At 44.7% G+C, this 12,456-nt stretch overlaps 1 long non-coding RNA gene across 1 annotated transcript in view; it reads right to left on the bottom strand.

Annotated features, from left to right (window-relative positions):
• Window positions 1–2,308: 2,308 nt before the first annotated feature.
• The window catches only part of LOC309804801, a 76,644-nt gene continuing 66,496 nt past the window's right edge, over window positions 2,309–12,456 (bottom strand). The window contains exons 3-4 of the long non-coding RNA XR_014294168.1: window positions 4,682–4,749; window positions 2,309–2,417 (exon numbers count right to left, since the gene is read on the bottom strand). This is a non-coding gene — a long non-coding RNA (uncharacterized lncRNA). The remainder of the gene's footprint in view (window positions 2,418–4,681; window positions 4,750–12,456) is intronic.

Below are 12,456 nucleotides of genomic sequence, written 5' to 3'. Positions count from 1 at the left end.
TGATCAATATGTTTATGGCATACTGTGATAATGGTTTCATGGATGTATACTTATCTCAAAACTCATCAAGTTGTATACATTAAACATGTAGAGTTTTTGTATGTCAATCATGCCTCAATAAAGTGGTTTAAAAAACACATTCACATTTATGTTAAGTGGCTAAATAATACTATTTCTAGGAGTATTTGCTTTTAAAAAGAAGACTGCAGAAAGAAAGGCATCCTTAACCCAAGGGGAAGAATTATCAATAGCACCATGACTAGGTATCTTTGAACTGTGGACATGACTTGGAAGATACTTGGGGTTTGCAACCTTCCCAATAACAGCCAGCTTTGACAAGACAAAAGGATGACATCTAGCCCTAACAATCACAAATATTTTTATTCTCTTTCTCCCTCTCTACCAGCCTGAGAAGTATTCAACATCCAATTGAGGAACAAGAGAGGCACTTTGTCTCTGGGTCAGATGAAAAGGTCTCTTTTGCCCCAAAGCCTTGGAGCACCAGCCTCCTTGCAGGCTCCATCCCTCACACTGGCTCACTCTCAAACTCGCTTCCACCTGGCACTATGGCCCCTTTCCCTGACTACTTCCAGGCCCAGTGGCTTGCTCTTTGGCCACCACAAATGACTGAAACCCAAGAGAACAGCTTCAGTAATTGGCCTGAGCAGCACACCCCCTGTGGCCTGTGTATGTTTTGTCCTCCATCCTGCATCCCTCCACTTTTCAGGCCTCTAGTTTGAAAGTGATTTCTGAACCACTCCTTAGCATGCTGCAAGGCCCAGGAGCTGGAGGGGGCAGGGCAGCAGAAGCAGCAGTCACCCCTTTTTCCTTCTCCCAACCATAGGCTACCATTCCTCCCCCCTCCCTTCGTTACCTCTGAAACTCCAACTGGGCTCTTGCTTAGTTTATACTCACCTCCTTTGCCAGAGCCACTTCCCTCCCCCACTCCATACTTCTTCCTCATTTATAAGCATTTCCATCTGAAAGGGGGAGGTTTTTTTTCTTTAAAAAAAAAAAATCTCCTGAGTGGGGAACACTGCCGATTGTAACTATAGTGATGCATCAATCACATCGCAATAATTGCACAGCACAGGGTTTCTTGTTAGGGCTGAGCTACCTGCCAGAAAATGGCAGCAATCAGGCTATTGGCAGCAGACAATCAGGCATCATTTGAAATTCTTTATGGCTGCATGTTTCCCAGTCTGGGAATTGGATGCTAATCAATCAGTTGCCATGGCAATCCAGCATCGCACAGCTATCAATACAGGAAAAAAGATGGGAGAAATTACTAGGGCAGTGAGTGCCCTCATTCCTGGGAGGAAGTGCTGGGTGACCTCAGTAGGTGCCCATGGAAAACAGGATGAAGAAAGAACCTGAGACCCCAAGGGTAAAACATCATAGCTGATCCGGGGAAGAGCTGTTGTCTTAGCCACAAGAGTAGAAGCAGGTGGGTAATTTTGGGGTCACCTCATTGTCCCTGGATACCAGTGGGGCTTCCAGGACCAGGACATAGACAGGCAGTTTGAGGGGAAAAAAGGGGGGACAAGCACTAGTGAGAGAGGAGATCAATTATCAAATCATCCAGCAAAGGTTTATGAGTACCCACTACACATGAGGCCCTTTATGTGGCAAATACTCACTGTCGGTCAGGTCCACCCAACATGGACAGCAAAAGACATCCAGGACCCACAGCAGCTTTTGATGTACTGGAAGAGTGGTACAATATTTAAGTAAGACTGTAGAGGAGATCAGAAATGGGGACAACCAGTGGGGCCCAGCATGGTAAAGGGAATGGATCGAAACCACATTCCAGGACTGGGCTAAAAACATGCTCACAGACCTTGTTGTATTAAATTCCAACAATGTGGGGCTTCCCTGGTGGCGCAGTGGTTAAGAATCTGCCTGCCAATGCAGGGGACACAGGTTCAAGCCCTGGTCTGGGAAGATCCCACATGCCGCAGAGCAACTAAGCCCATGCACCACAGCTACTGAAGCCCGTGTGCCACAACTACTGAAGCCTGTGCGCCTAGAGCCTGTGCTCCGCAACAAGAGAAGCCACCGCAATGAGAAGCCCACACACCGCAACGAAGAATAGTCTCGCTCACGGCAACTAGAGAAAGCCCGTGCGCAGCCGCAGAAGACCCAAAGCAGCCAATAAATTAATTAATTAATTAATTAAATGTAAAAAAAATAATTCCAACCATGTGGGGAGGTAGGTTTTATTATTTCTGTCATACAGCTGAGGAAACCCCGGCACAGAATGGTTGAGTAAGCTGTCCAACATCACACAGCTAGGAAGGGCTGGGACAGGACTGAACTAAAGGTCAGGCTTAGTCTTCACCCAACAACATATGGACAGTGGCCTCTCTGCAGCTGGGGGTCCAGGAAGGTCAGATTCATTCAGACTCTCAGGAGACCTGGAAGACACACAGACAATCCAAAGTCAAGGTTTAATACAAGAGAGATTCATAAGTGGCTTTGCTGGTAACTCAGAAGCATCCCTTAGAGATACCAGTTCAGCTCAGTGTGACACTTAGGAAGTCATTTTCTCTCTCGTGTCCTCAATTTCTTTTTCTGTAAAATGAGAATAAGAACTCCTTTGAAGATGGTGATGCTTAGATGAGACAGTGTCCATGAATGCTCTTGGAGAGTTGCTGGCCCAGAGCAGCTTCTTCATTCCTTCATGCCTTCCTCAACTCTTCGTGAGGTACCCTCAATCAAGTCTGCACGGAAGAGCAGTCTCCTTGAGTGAGGTTAACAGTTTGTCCTGAAAAGCTTCTTAAGCTTCCCAGATGCCACCAGAACTAGCTGAGGACTTGTTGGCTTCAATATTGTTAACCTCAGGCCCTCTATTAGGGGTCTCCAGAGAAACAGAATATATAGAGAGAGACATGTATTATAAAATTGGCTCACATAATTATGGAATCTGAGATTGCCATCTGCAAGCTGAAGACCCAGAAAAGCCAGTGGTGTAATTCAATCAGAGACTGAAGGCCTGAGAACCAGGAGTGCCGAAAGCAGTATAAGATCAATGTTTCAGGGGCTTCCCTGGTAGCTCAGTGGTTAGGAATCTGCCAGCCAATGCAGGGGACACAGGTTCGATCCCTGGTCCAGGAAGATCCTACATGCCGCGGAGCAACTAAGCCCGCATGCCACAGCTACTGAGCCTGCGCTCTAGAGCCCACGTGCCGTAACTACTGAAGCCTGCGCGCCTAGAGCCCATGCTCCACAACAAGAGAAGCCACTGTAATGTGAAGCCCGCGCACCGCAACGAAGAGTAGGCCCTGCTCACCTCAACTAGAGAAAGCCTGCGTGCAGCACCGAAGACCCAACACAACCAAAAATAAAATTAATTAATTTAAAAAAATCAATGTTGCAATGGTCTATTACTCAGCCATAAAAAAAGAATGAAATTTTGCCATTTGCAGCAATATGTTTGGACCTGGAATGTATTATGCTATGTGAAATAAGTCAGACGGAGACAGGCAAATACTATATGATATCACTTGTTTGTGGAATCTAAAAAATATAACAAACTAGTGAATATAACAAAAAAGAAGCAGACTCACAGATATAGAGAACAAACTAGTGGTTACCAGTGGGGAGAGGGAAGGGGGGAGGGGCAAGATAGGGGCAGGGGATTAAGAGGTACCAATTATTATATATAAAATAAGCTACAGAGATATATTGTACAACACAGGGAATATAGTTAATATATACTTTCTAATATTTCTTATTTATTTATTTGGCTGTGCCAGGTCTTAGTTGCAGCATGTAGAATCTTTAGTTGCGTCATGCAAACTCTTAGCTGTGGCATGTGGGATCTAGTTCCCTGACCAGGGATCAAACCCAGGCCCCCTGCTTTGGGAGCACAGAGTCTTAGCCACTGGACCTCCAGGGAAGTCCCTACTTAATATATTTTTAAGGCCAGCTTAATCATTCTTTTTTAATTGAAATATAGTTGATTTACAATATTGCGTTAGTTTCAAGTATACAGCACAGCAATTCAATTATACATACAAAAATATATCCATATATATATTAGTCTTCATATTATCTTCCCTTATAGATTACTGAGTATAGTTCCCTGTGCTATACAGTAGGTCTTTACTGGTTATCTATTTTATATACAGTAGTGTGCATATGGGGGAAGGGATAAATTAGGAGGTTGGGATTAATATAGCCAATATTTTATAATCACTATAAATGGAGTGTAACCTGTAAAAATTGTGAATCACTACACTACACACCTGTAACTTATATAATATTATACATCAACTATACTTCAATTAAAAAAAGAATATGTGAAAAAAAAAAGATCAATGTTGCAGCTCAAGCAATCAGGCAGTAAGTGTGGAATTCTTCCTTCCTCTGCACTTTGCTCTACTCAGGCCCTCAACAGATGGGGCGATGCTCACCCACATTGGGGAGGTCAGTCTTCTTTATTGAGTGCACTGATTCAAATGCTAACATCACCCCCAAACTCACACACACACACCCAGAAATAATGATTGGTCAAATATCCAGGCACCCTGTGATCCAATCAAGTTGACACGTAAAATTAACCATCACAGGTCTCATATACCTTCCTGATCTCAACTTTTTGGAAGCTTTGGAAACAGGAAGTCAGATGGTTCCCTCCCACAACCTTCCCCAGCCCCCAGTGCCATGCCCACCTCACCTCTCTCAGGGCTATAGTGTTGGGATGAGACTTCAGCTCATCAGGCAACTCCCGGCGTGATGCTGCACCTTTATAAAAATGACACAAAGCACAGTGAGTGTGAAGCTAGTTACCAACCGATGAATTTACCAAACTCTTCTTATTAAAGTAATTGCTTACTTCAAGCTCATTTTTTTAACCCAGATGATGCCCAGGTTGATTTTATGACGCTCAGCTTTCTTGTCAAACTCTTTGAACGCTTTTGCAGAAGTTTCACAGCCTGAAAAGGGGCTTCTGAAAGCAGCGTGGTAGACAAAGTACAGGCCTTGGGTTCTAGTTCTGCCTCTGTTGCTAATCATCAGCTCAATAACCTTGGACCCGGGACTCCTCTCTCTCTGAGCCTCGGGCCCCTCACCTGTGAAGTGAAGGACAGCCTTTCCCAGATGTCTTCCTGGAGCACTACTGAATATTCATACAGAACATTAACATCGACTTACATTCAGATATAAATAGATGATTTAGGGGAGAATGTTTTCAGAGTGAAATTGATCAAAAACAAGTTGGCAAACAAAGAGTGAAGCCGTATTTTTCAGGTTTCCTTCCTGAATGAATTCCTTGAGCTTTTCATAGGATGTGGGAAGGAGACATCAAAAATACAATGCTGGGAATTCCCTGGCTGTCCAGTGGTTAGAACTCAGCGCTTTCACTGCCACGGCCTGGGTTCAATCCCTGGTCGGGGGACTAAGATCTCATGAGCCACATGGCATGACATAAATAAATAAATAAATAAATAAATAAATAAATAAATAAAATGTTTCCCACGTTTGTTTCAGCTCTAAACTGGTGGTTGGCTGGTTGGCTGTTTTTTGTTTGTTTTTGTCACTGAGCTTTTCTAAACTTGTGTTCCAAGGATCAAACTTTAGAAGACATTAAATGAAAGGCTCTCTGAGAGGTTCACAATGGCAACAAGTAGAAATAAACCAGCTGTCTGCTGCTTGTTGCAGCCAGTGTCCTCTCCCTCAGAAAATGCTAGGCAGCCTTATAAAGAGCAAGGAACGTCCATGGGTGTTGGCATGGAAAAGCTCCAACATATTTCATTTAACACAAAAAGCAAGGTGCAAAGTTTGTATTGATAAAACAGCCCCACGTGTGTCTGTGTGCCTAAGTGCGAGTGGAGGTGAGCTGACACAAGGATGTATATTGATGCGTGATAATGCACAGCACATTTCTAGCACGTATATAAGAAACTCTTCACAGAGAATTTCTTGCAAAGTGTCACTGAGAATGGGAATAAAGGCCATTTTACTTTTTATTTTACACCATTAAGTACTATCAAAATTTATTTTTACTGGCTCATTACTTTTATAATTAAAAAGAAAACTAAAATTTTAAAAGGTCTTTAAAAGCCTTGTTAGCTCAAGTTCTATAATTTTGTGGTTTCTTGAGTCCCAAATTGAGACTAATTTAAACCTGTCTTCTTGAAGAGAAATGGTCAAAGCTTTACACCCTTGGGTCCCCCGGGTGCTAACTCTTCTGTAATTTTCCATCCTGAGACTGCGGGCAGAGCTGGATACATAAACCCTGGGGGGTAACTGGCCCCTTTCCTTGGGAGCCCACACTTATGGTCTGCATCTGGGTCTCCAGAAGGACAAAGAGCCCAGCCAAGGGGTGAGACGGAAACTTCGAGTCCCACTCTAGGCAAAGGTTAGCAGGCAAACCATATCTAAGTACAGAATCCCAGAACCCTAAATCTTCTGAGCTGGAAAGATGGCTCTACAGAGGACAAATCTGAGACCCAAAGGAGTGAAATGAAGACGATATCACAGGTCTCGGGTCTTGGACTCCTGATTCTGAGTCTGGGAGAACTTCCACGATGCGACCTTGACTTTCCTAAAACGAGGAAGGTATTCCCCCCTGAGCCACCCACATGGAGACAAGAGGACATTCCTGGCTTCAAGAATGACCAAAGTTAGGGACTTCCCTGGCAGTCTAGTGGTTAAGAATCCACACTTCCAATGCAGGGGGCACGTGTTTGATCCCTGTTCGGTCGGGGAACTAAGATCCCACATGCCGCAGGGTGCGGCCAAAAAAAAAGAATGACCAGAGCTAGATACAGCGGGCTGAAAAAACAAAGTCCAACCAGAAAAGGCAGAGCGAAAAATGAGGAGGGGATGAATCTGTTTAGCTAATTTAGCCTATGCTCAAGTTAATGAAAATTGGGGGGGGGGCGGGGTTACCAACGTAAAGAAACAGAAACGAGGACTTCCCTGGTGGCACAGTGGTTGGGAATCTGCCTGCCAACGCAGGGGACGTGGGTTCGATACCTGGTCCAGGAAGATCCCACATGCCGTGGAGCAACTAAGCACGTGCGCCACAACTACTGAGCCTGTGCTCTAGAGCTCGCAAGCCATGACTACTGAGCACTTGTGTGCCCCAGCTACTAAAGCCTGAGCGCCTAGAGCCCGTGCTCAGCAACAAGAGAAGCCACCACAATGAGAAGCCCGCGCACCACAACAAAGAATAGCCCCCGCTTGCAGCAACTAGAGAAAGCCGCGCGCAGCAACGAAGACCCAGCACAGCCAAAATTAATTAATTAATTAATTTTTTTTTTTTTTTTTTTTTTTTTTTTTCCGTACGCGGGCCTCTCACTGTTGTGGCCTCTCCCGTTGCGGAGCACAGGCTCCGGATGCGCAGGCTCAGCGGCCATGGCCCACGGGCCCAGCCGCTCCGCGGCATATGGGATCCTCCCAGACCGGGGCACGAACCCGTATCCCCTGCATCGGCAGGCGGACTCTCAACCACTGCGCCACCAGGGAGGCCCTAATTAATTAATTTTTAAAAAGAGAGAAACGAACACAAATCAAAAATCAAGACAAATGTGTACCAACTGATAAAGGAAACTGATGAGAACTATTTCATCTGTTGCCTTTGGTATCTACTCTGCATGCCTGCAAGGGATTAACTTCTCAGCCTAGTGATACCTGTTGTAAACTTATTGGTAAGTGTGAAGCACAAGGATAGCGGAGGTGGAGAAGGATCTTTTCTACCAAAGTGAATTGTCTGAAGGACAGAAGGTCATCGTTCAGCACCAGAACTTCTATATACGTTTACAGTGTTTATGGAAGTCTTTATCAAAAGCATTATATGTGTGCCTGCCTTATTAAACAGAATGCATTGCACATCATTTAACCTTTTCCCTCAGTGTCTTGTTTGTTTTGCATTCAGAAAAGAAGCCCTTTTTCTGCATTTCTGTACAGAGAGGCCCTTGGAGCTGTCAAGATACAATGGCTCTGTCCCCTTGGTTTCATTCCTTATACTTGTACTCTGTTTAGGTTTTACAAAGTGCTGTTAGTCTACAGGGATACATTCCACTCCAAGAACAGTGAGAAATAAGATCTGGGGGAAAGGGGATGCAAGAAGAGGTAAAGAGTACTTTCTGCTGTGACTCTATGTACTTCCGAATTGTTCTTTTTTTTTTTCTTTTTCACAAGTTGTTTTTACAACAAACAAGTCTGTTATTTTGGTTATCAAGCAAGCAACCAAAAGAACCGGTAAGTAAACATGAGAATATAGCACCTGTTCCCTCATTGGACAGGCACCAGGTGTGTTTGGGGTTGTTATTATTGCCATTTTACAGATGAGAAAATCGAGTCCTAGAAAGGCTCGATGGACTTGTCCAAGGCCACCTAGGGAGCTAGTAGTAGAACAAGAGTGAGAACGTGGGTGTTCTGGTTCCTAGACCCCCATACCCTCCACTTGGCAACCTGGGCCCTGGCAGTCAGTGTGTCTTCCATGACAGTCAGTCCATCTGTCTATCTGTCTGTCTGCCTCTCTCTTTTTTCCACTGTCATTGTACCTGCTCCTAGCAACTTCTGCTCCCTTCTAAATGTGCTGTTTCTACTGTATCATGGGCTGGAACGTCAAACATCAACTCTCTATGAATCCTGCTATAGGAGAAGAGGAAAGAGTGTCTGTCTGTGTGCAGGACTCAGGCATTCCCTCTCCTAAAGACGTGAGCCTCAGTGCATGGTCACTGGGGTGATACTGCCTGTTCTGGAGCCCTTTCCCTTCCCTCCTCATTCCCAGCCCTGTTCCAAGTAGTTGATGGAAACTATGATGCACATTGAGTCTGTCCATTTGTAGCCAGAATACTTAAAAGCAAGCCTAGCTGAGAATGTACTGTTTTGTGATGATCTTAGCTGCTGTAAGAGAGTGAAGAAAGGCGGGGAGGAGATGAGATTTGGAGAAACTTTGTTTCCAAGATTAAGCCATGAGAGTAGAGGTGACATTGATGAGAGGCATAGGTAGGTGGCATAGGGTGATGGGGGGATCTCTGGTGTTTTTCCTCTATAATCTTTGTCTGACCCCTACACTATCCCTAGCCAACACACAGTCCAAGTACAAACAATATGCCTGCTATAAAACAACTTCCAGAGAAGGCCTCTAGCTCCCACTTCAAAATATTGCCACCTCTAAGCTCCTCCTACATAAAAATCCTGGAATCACCAGCATTCAAGAAATCTGCTGGTAAGCCCGGGCTACCCAGCCATTCTCTGCTAAGGTTCTCCCAATGACAGGTCAAGACACGAAGACAGGTGGAAGATCCCCAGAGGTTTCCCAATGCTGGAGGAAAGTCACCGCCTACCTTGGCCTCCAGGCCACCAACCTGCTGAGCACAGGCCCCCAGTGAATAAACACCGGAGACAGTGGAAGCCCATGGATCCTTCTTTGTGGCCTGAGTTACAAACATTTTTTAAGGTAAGAATTTTCTTTCTTTTTCTTTCTTTTTAAATTTTTATGAGTATAGTTGATTTACAATGCTGTGTTAGGTTCAGGTGTGCGGCAAAATGAATCAGTTATACATATAGCCACTCTTTTTTTTTTTTTTTTTTTTTTTTTTTCTGTACGCGGGCCTCTCACTGCTGTGGCCTCTCCCGTTGCGGAGCACAGGCTCCGGACACACAGGCTCCGCGGCCATGGCTCGCGGGCCCAGCCGCTCCGCGGCATGTGGGATCTTCCGGGATCGGGGCACGAACCCGTGTCCCCTGCATCGGCAGGCGGACTCTCAACCACTGCGCCACCAGGGAAGCCCTAGCCACTCTTTTTTTAGATGCTTTTCCCATATAGACCATTACAGAATATTGAGGAGAGTTCCCTGTGCTATACAGTAGGTCCTTATTAATTATCTATTTTATATATAGCACTGTGTATGTGAGTTACAAACCTTTCTCCGACATCAGCACAGACATGCAGACTCCCTCCTTCCCTTCAACCCCAGGCCCACTGCCTACAGAAAGAGGAGACTTCCAACCCTGGGAGGGCGTATCTCCAGGCTGCGGATCTCTGCCGCCTTGCAATACTCACAAGGGGAGGAACTAATAGGAGAACACCTGTGTGCTGTTCATTAAAAAAATAAAAAACCCATAAGGCTGTTAGTAACCATCGCTGTGAAGAGAGATGAGCAACACTGAGCCATCAGGCAAGGAAAAAGGAATGATCGCCTGTATCTTCTCACATCACCCGCCCTGGTCCCAGGAACCTCAGACATGCTGGTGATTTACCCCAGGCTTAGCTGGGGCTCATCAGAAAAAAAATGAGCCAGGCAGAAATGGATTTATTTCGGTTAAGGCAGAAACACTGGGGCCTTACAATGCACTCAGCCCTACGTTGGGCAATGTGGCACCGTGGTCCCCAAGCCTGTGTGCTTTGGAAACCCCCAGGGACCTTTTATACAAAGATCGTAGGGTTTCACTCAGACCTGCAGAGTCAGAATTAGACATCTGTGATGTTTTTTAAGCTCCCCGGGTGATTCTGTTGCAGCTGGTCCAGAGACTGACATTTAGAAACCACCGCAGTGGGGAGTATAATAGACGTGTAAGATAGTTTGTCCTTATGGAACCATAATATAAGCAAAGAGATAAGATTCATTCATTTGAGGTAGATTTAGTTATTCCCTCATCTGTGTTCAAATAGTGGTTACATACATCTCATAGCTTTTGTTTCCTTGGATTAGAAATGTTTCTTAGTCTCACTCCTTTACAAGCATTCTGTGAACTATCTGAAGGCAGAGATCATGTTTATTCACCTTGGATGCCTGTATTCACACAGTCCTTTAATCACTCATTCATTACTTACAAAAATACTGAGTCTCTCCCAGGTGCTGGGCGCAGTTCTATGTGCTGGTAATGCCACAGAAAGCAAGACTAACAAGTCCCCAGCTTTCCTGGAATTCACATTCTAGAGGGGGTAAGGGTGGGTAGTGATAAATAAACCAATGAATAAGACAAGTGCTATAAAGAAAATAAAACAAAATCTTGGGAAAGAGACTAACCGGGAGGCCAGGAGGCAACATTTAATAATACAGTGATGGGAGGCTCCTCTAAGTCAGTGATACTTGAGCTAAACCCCAAAGGATGACACAGAGTTAGTGGCCTGAACATCTGGAAAGAGCACCCCAGGCAGAAACAGCAGGAGTGGGGCTCAGGGGCAGGAATGTACTGGCATGCCGCCCTAGGAATGGAAAGGTGACCAGGGAGGCGGAGGCCAGTGACTGATGGGGACAAACGCAGGAGATGTGGCTGGAGAAGTGGGCAGGGCCCAAACGGCACACAACCTTAGAGGCCAGGGTGGGGTGTTCTATTTTATATTCTATTTCTGTTTGATGCTAAGTGCAGTAGAACACCCCTGGAGGTTTTTAAACATGGAGGGAGTTTAACCAAGGTGATGAACCAATTCGATCTGATGTTCTCCTTTAAAACACACTCTAGGAGGTTGGGATTAATATATACACACTACTATATATAGAAGCAGGATGAGAATAAAGATGCAGACCTACCAGAGAATGGACTTGAGGACACGGAGAGGGGGAAGGGTAAGCTGGGATGAAGTGAGAGAGAGGCATGGACATATATACACTACCAAATGTAAAACAGATAGCTAGTGGGAAGCAGCCGCATAGCACAGGGAGATCAGCTGGGTGCTTTGTGACCACCTAGAGGGGTGGGATAGGGAAGGTGGGAGGGAGGGAGATGCAAGAGGGAAGAAATATGGGAATATATGTATATGTATAGCTGAATTCACTTTGTTATATTATAAAGCAGAAACTAACACACCATTGTAAAGCAATTATACTACAATAAAGATGTTAAAAAGAAAAAATAGATAATCAACAAGGGTCTGCTGTATAGCACAAGGAACTCTACTCAGTACTCTGTAATGACCTATATGGGAAAAGAATCTGAAAAAGAATAGATACGTGTACATGTATAACTGAATCACTTTGCTGTACACCTGAAACTAACACATTGTACATCAACTCTATTCCAATATAAAATAAAAATTTTTAAGAATACAATCTATTTTGTGGAGAATGGACAGCTCTGGGGCAAGAACAGACGTGGGAGACCCGTTGGAAGGTTATTTCAGCAGTGCAGACAGGAGCAGTGCAGAGTGGGCAAGGGGGAAGTGGAGGTATGGACACATGGCCAAGCATAGCACACATTTTGGAAGCATCCTTCAGCCCACTTGATTGATTGGTCGTGGAGGTGAGAGAAAAAAAATCAGGGACGATTCGTAGATGAATGAATCAGCCCAAAGCCTGGAACATAATAGTAAGTATTCAGTGAACGATCACTGAACAATTGGGTAAATGAGTATAAAACAGCTCAACATCAGCATCTTGCACATAATTACATGCCAACACGTCTGCTGCAGACAAAAATGCTCTGGACTATCAAAAAAAAAAAAAGATGTCACCGTGGATTCAGATTATCTAAGAGGTGGGATTTGAAACTTGA

Source organism: Mesoplodon mirus, assembly GCF_964341445.2.
Source record: "Mesoplodon mirus genome assembly, chromosome: 1".
NCBI classification, from domain to species: Eukaryota; Metazoa; Chordata; class Mammalia; order Artiodactyla; family Ziphiidae; genus Mesoplodon; species Mesoplodon mirus.
This window is presented reverse-complemented; position numbering and strand designations above follow the sequence as displayed.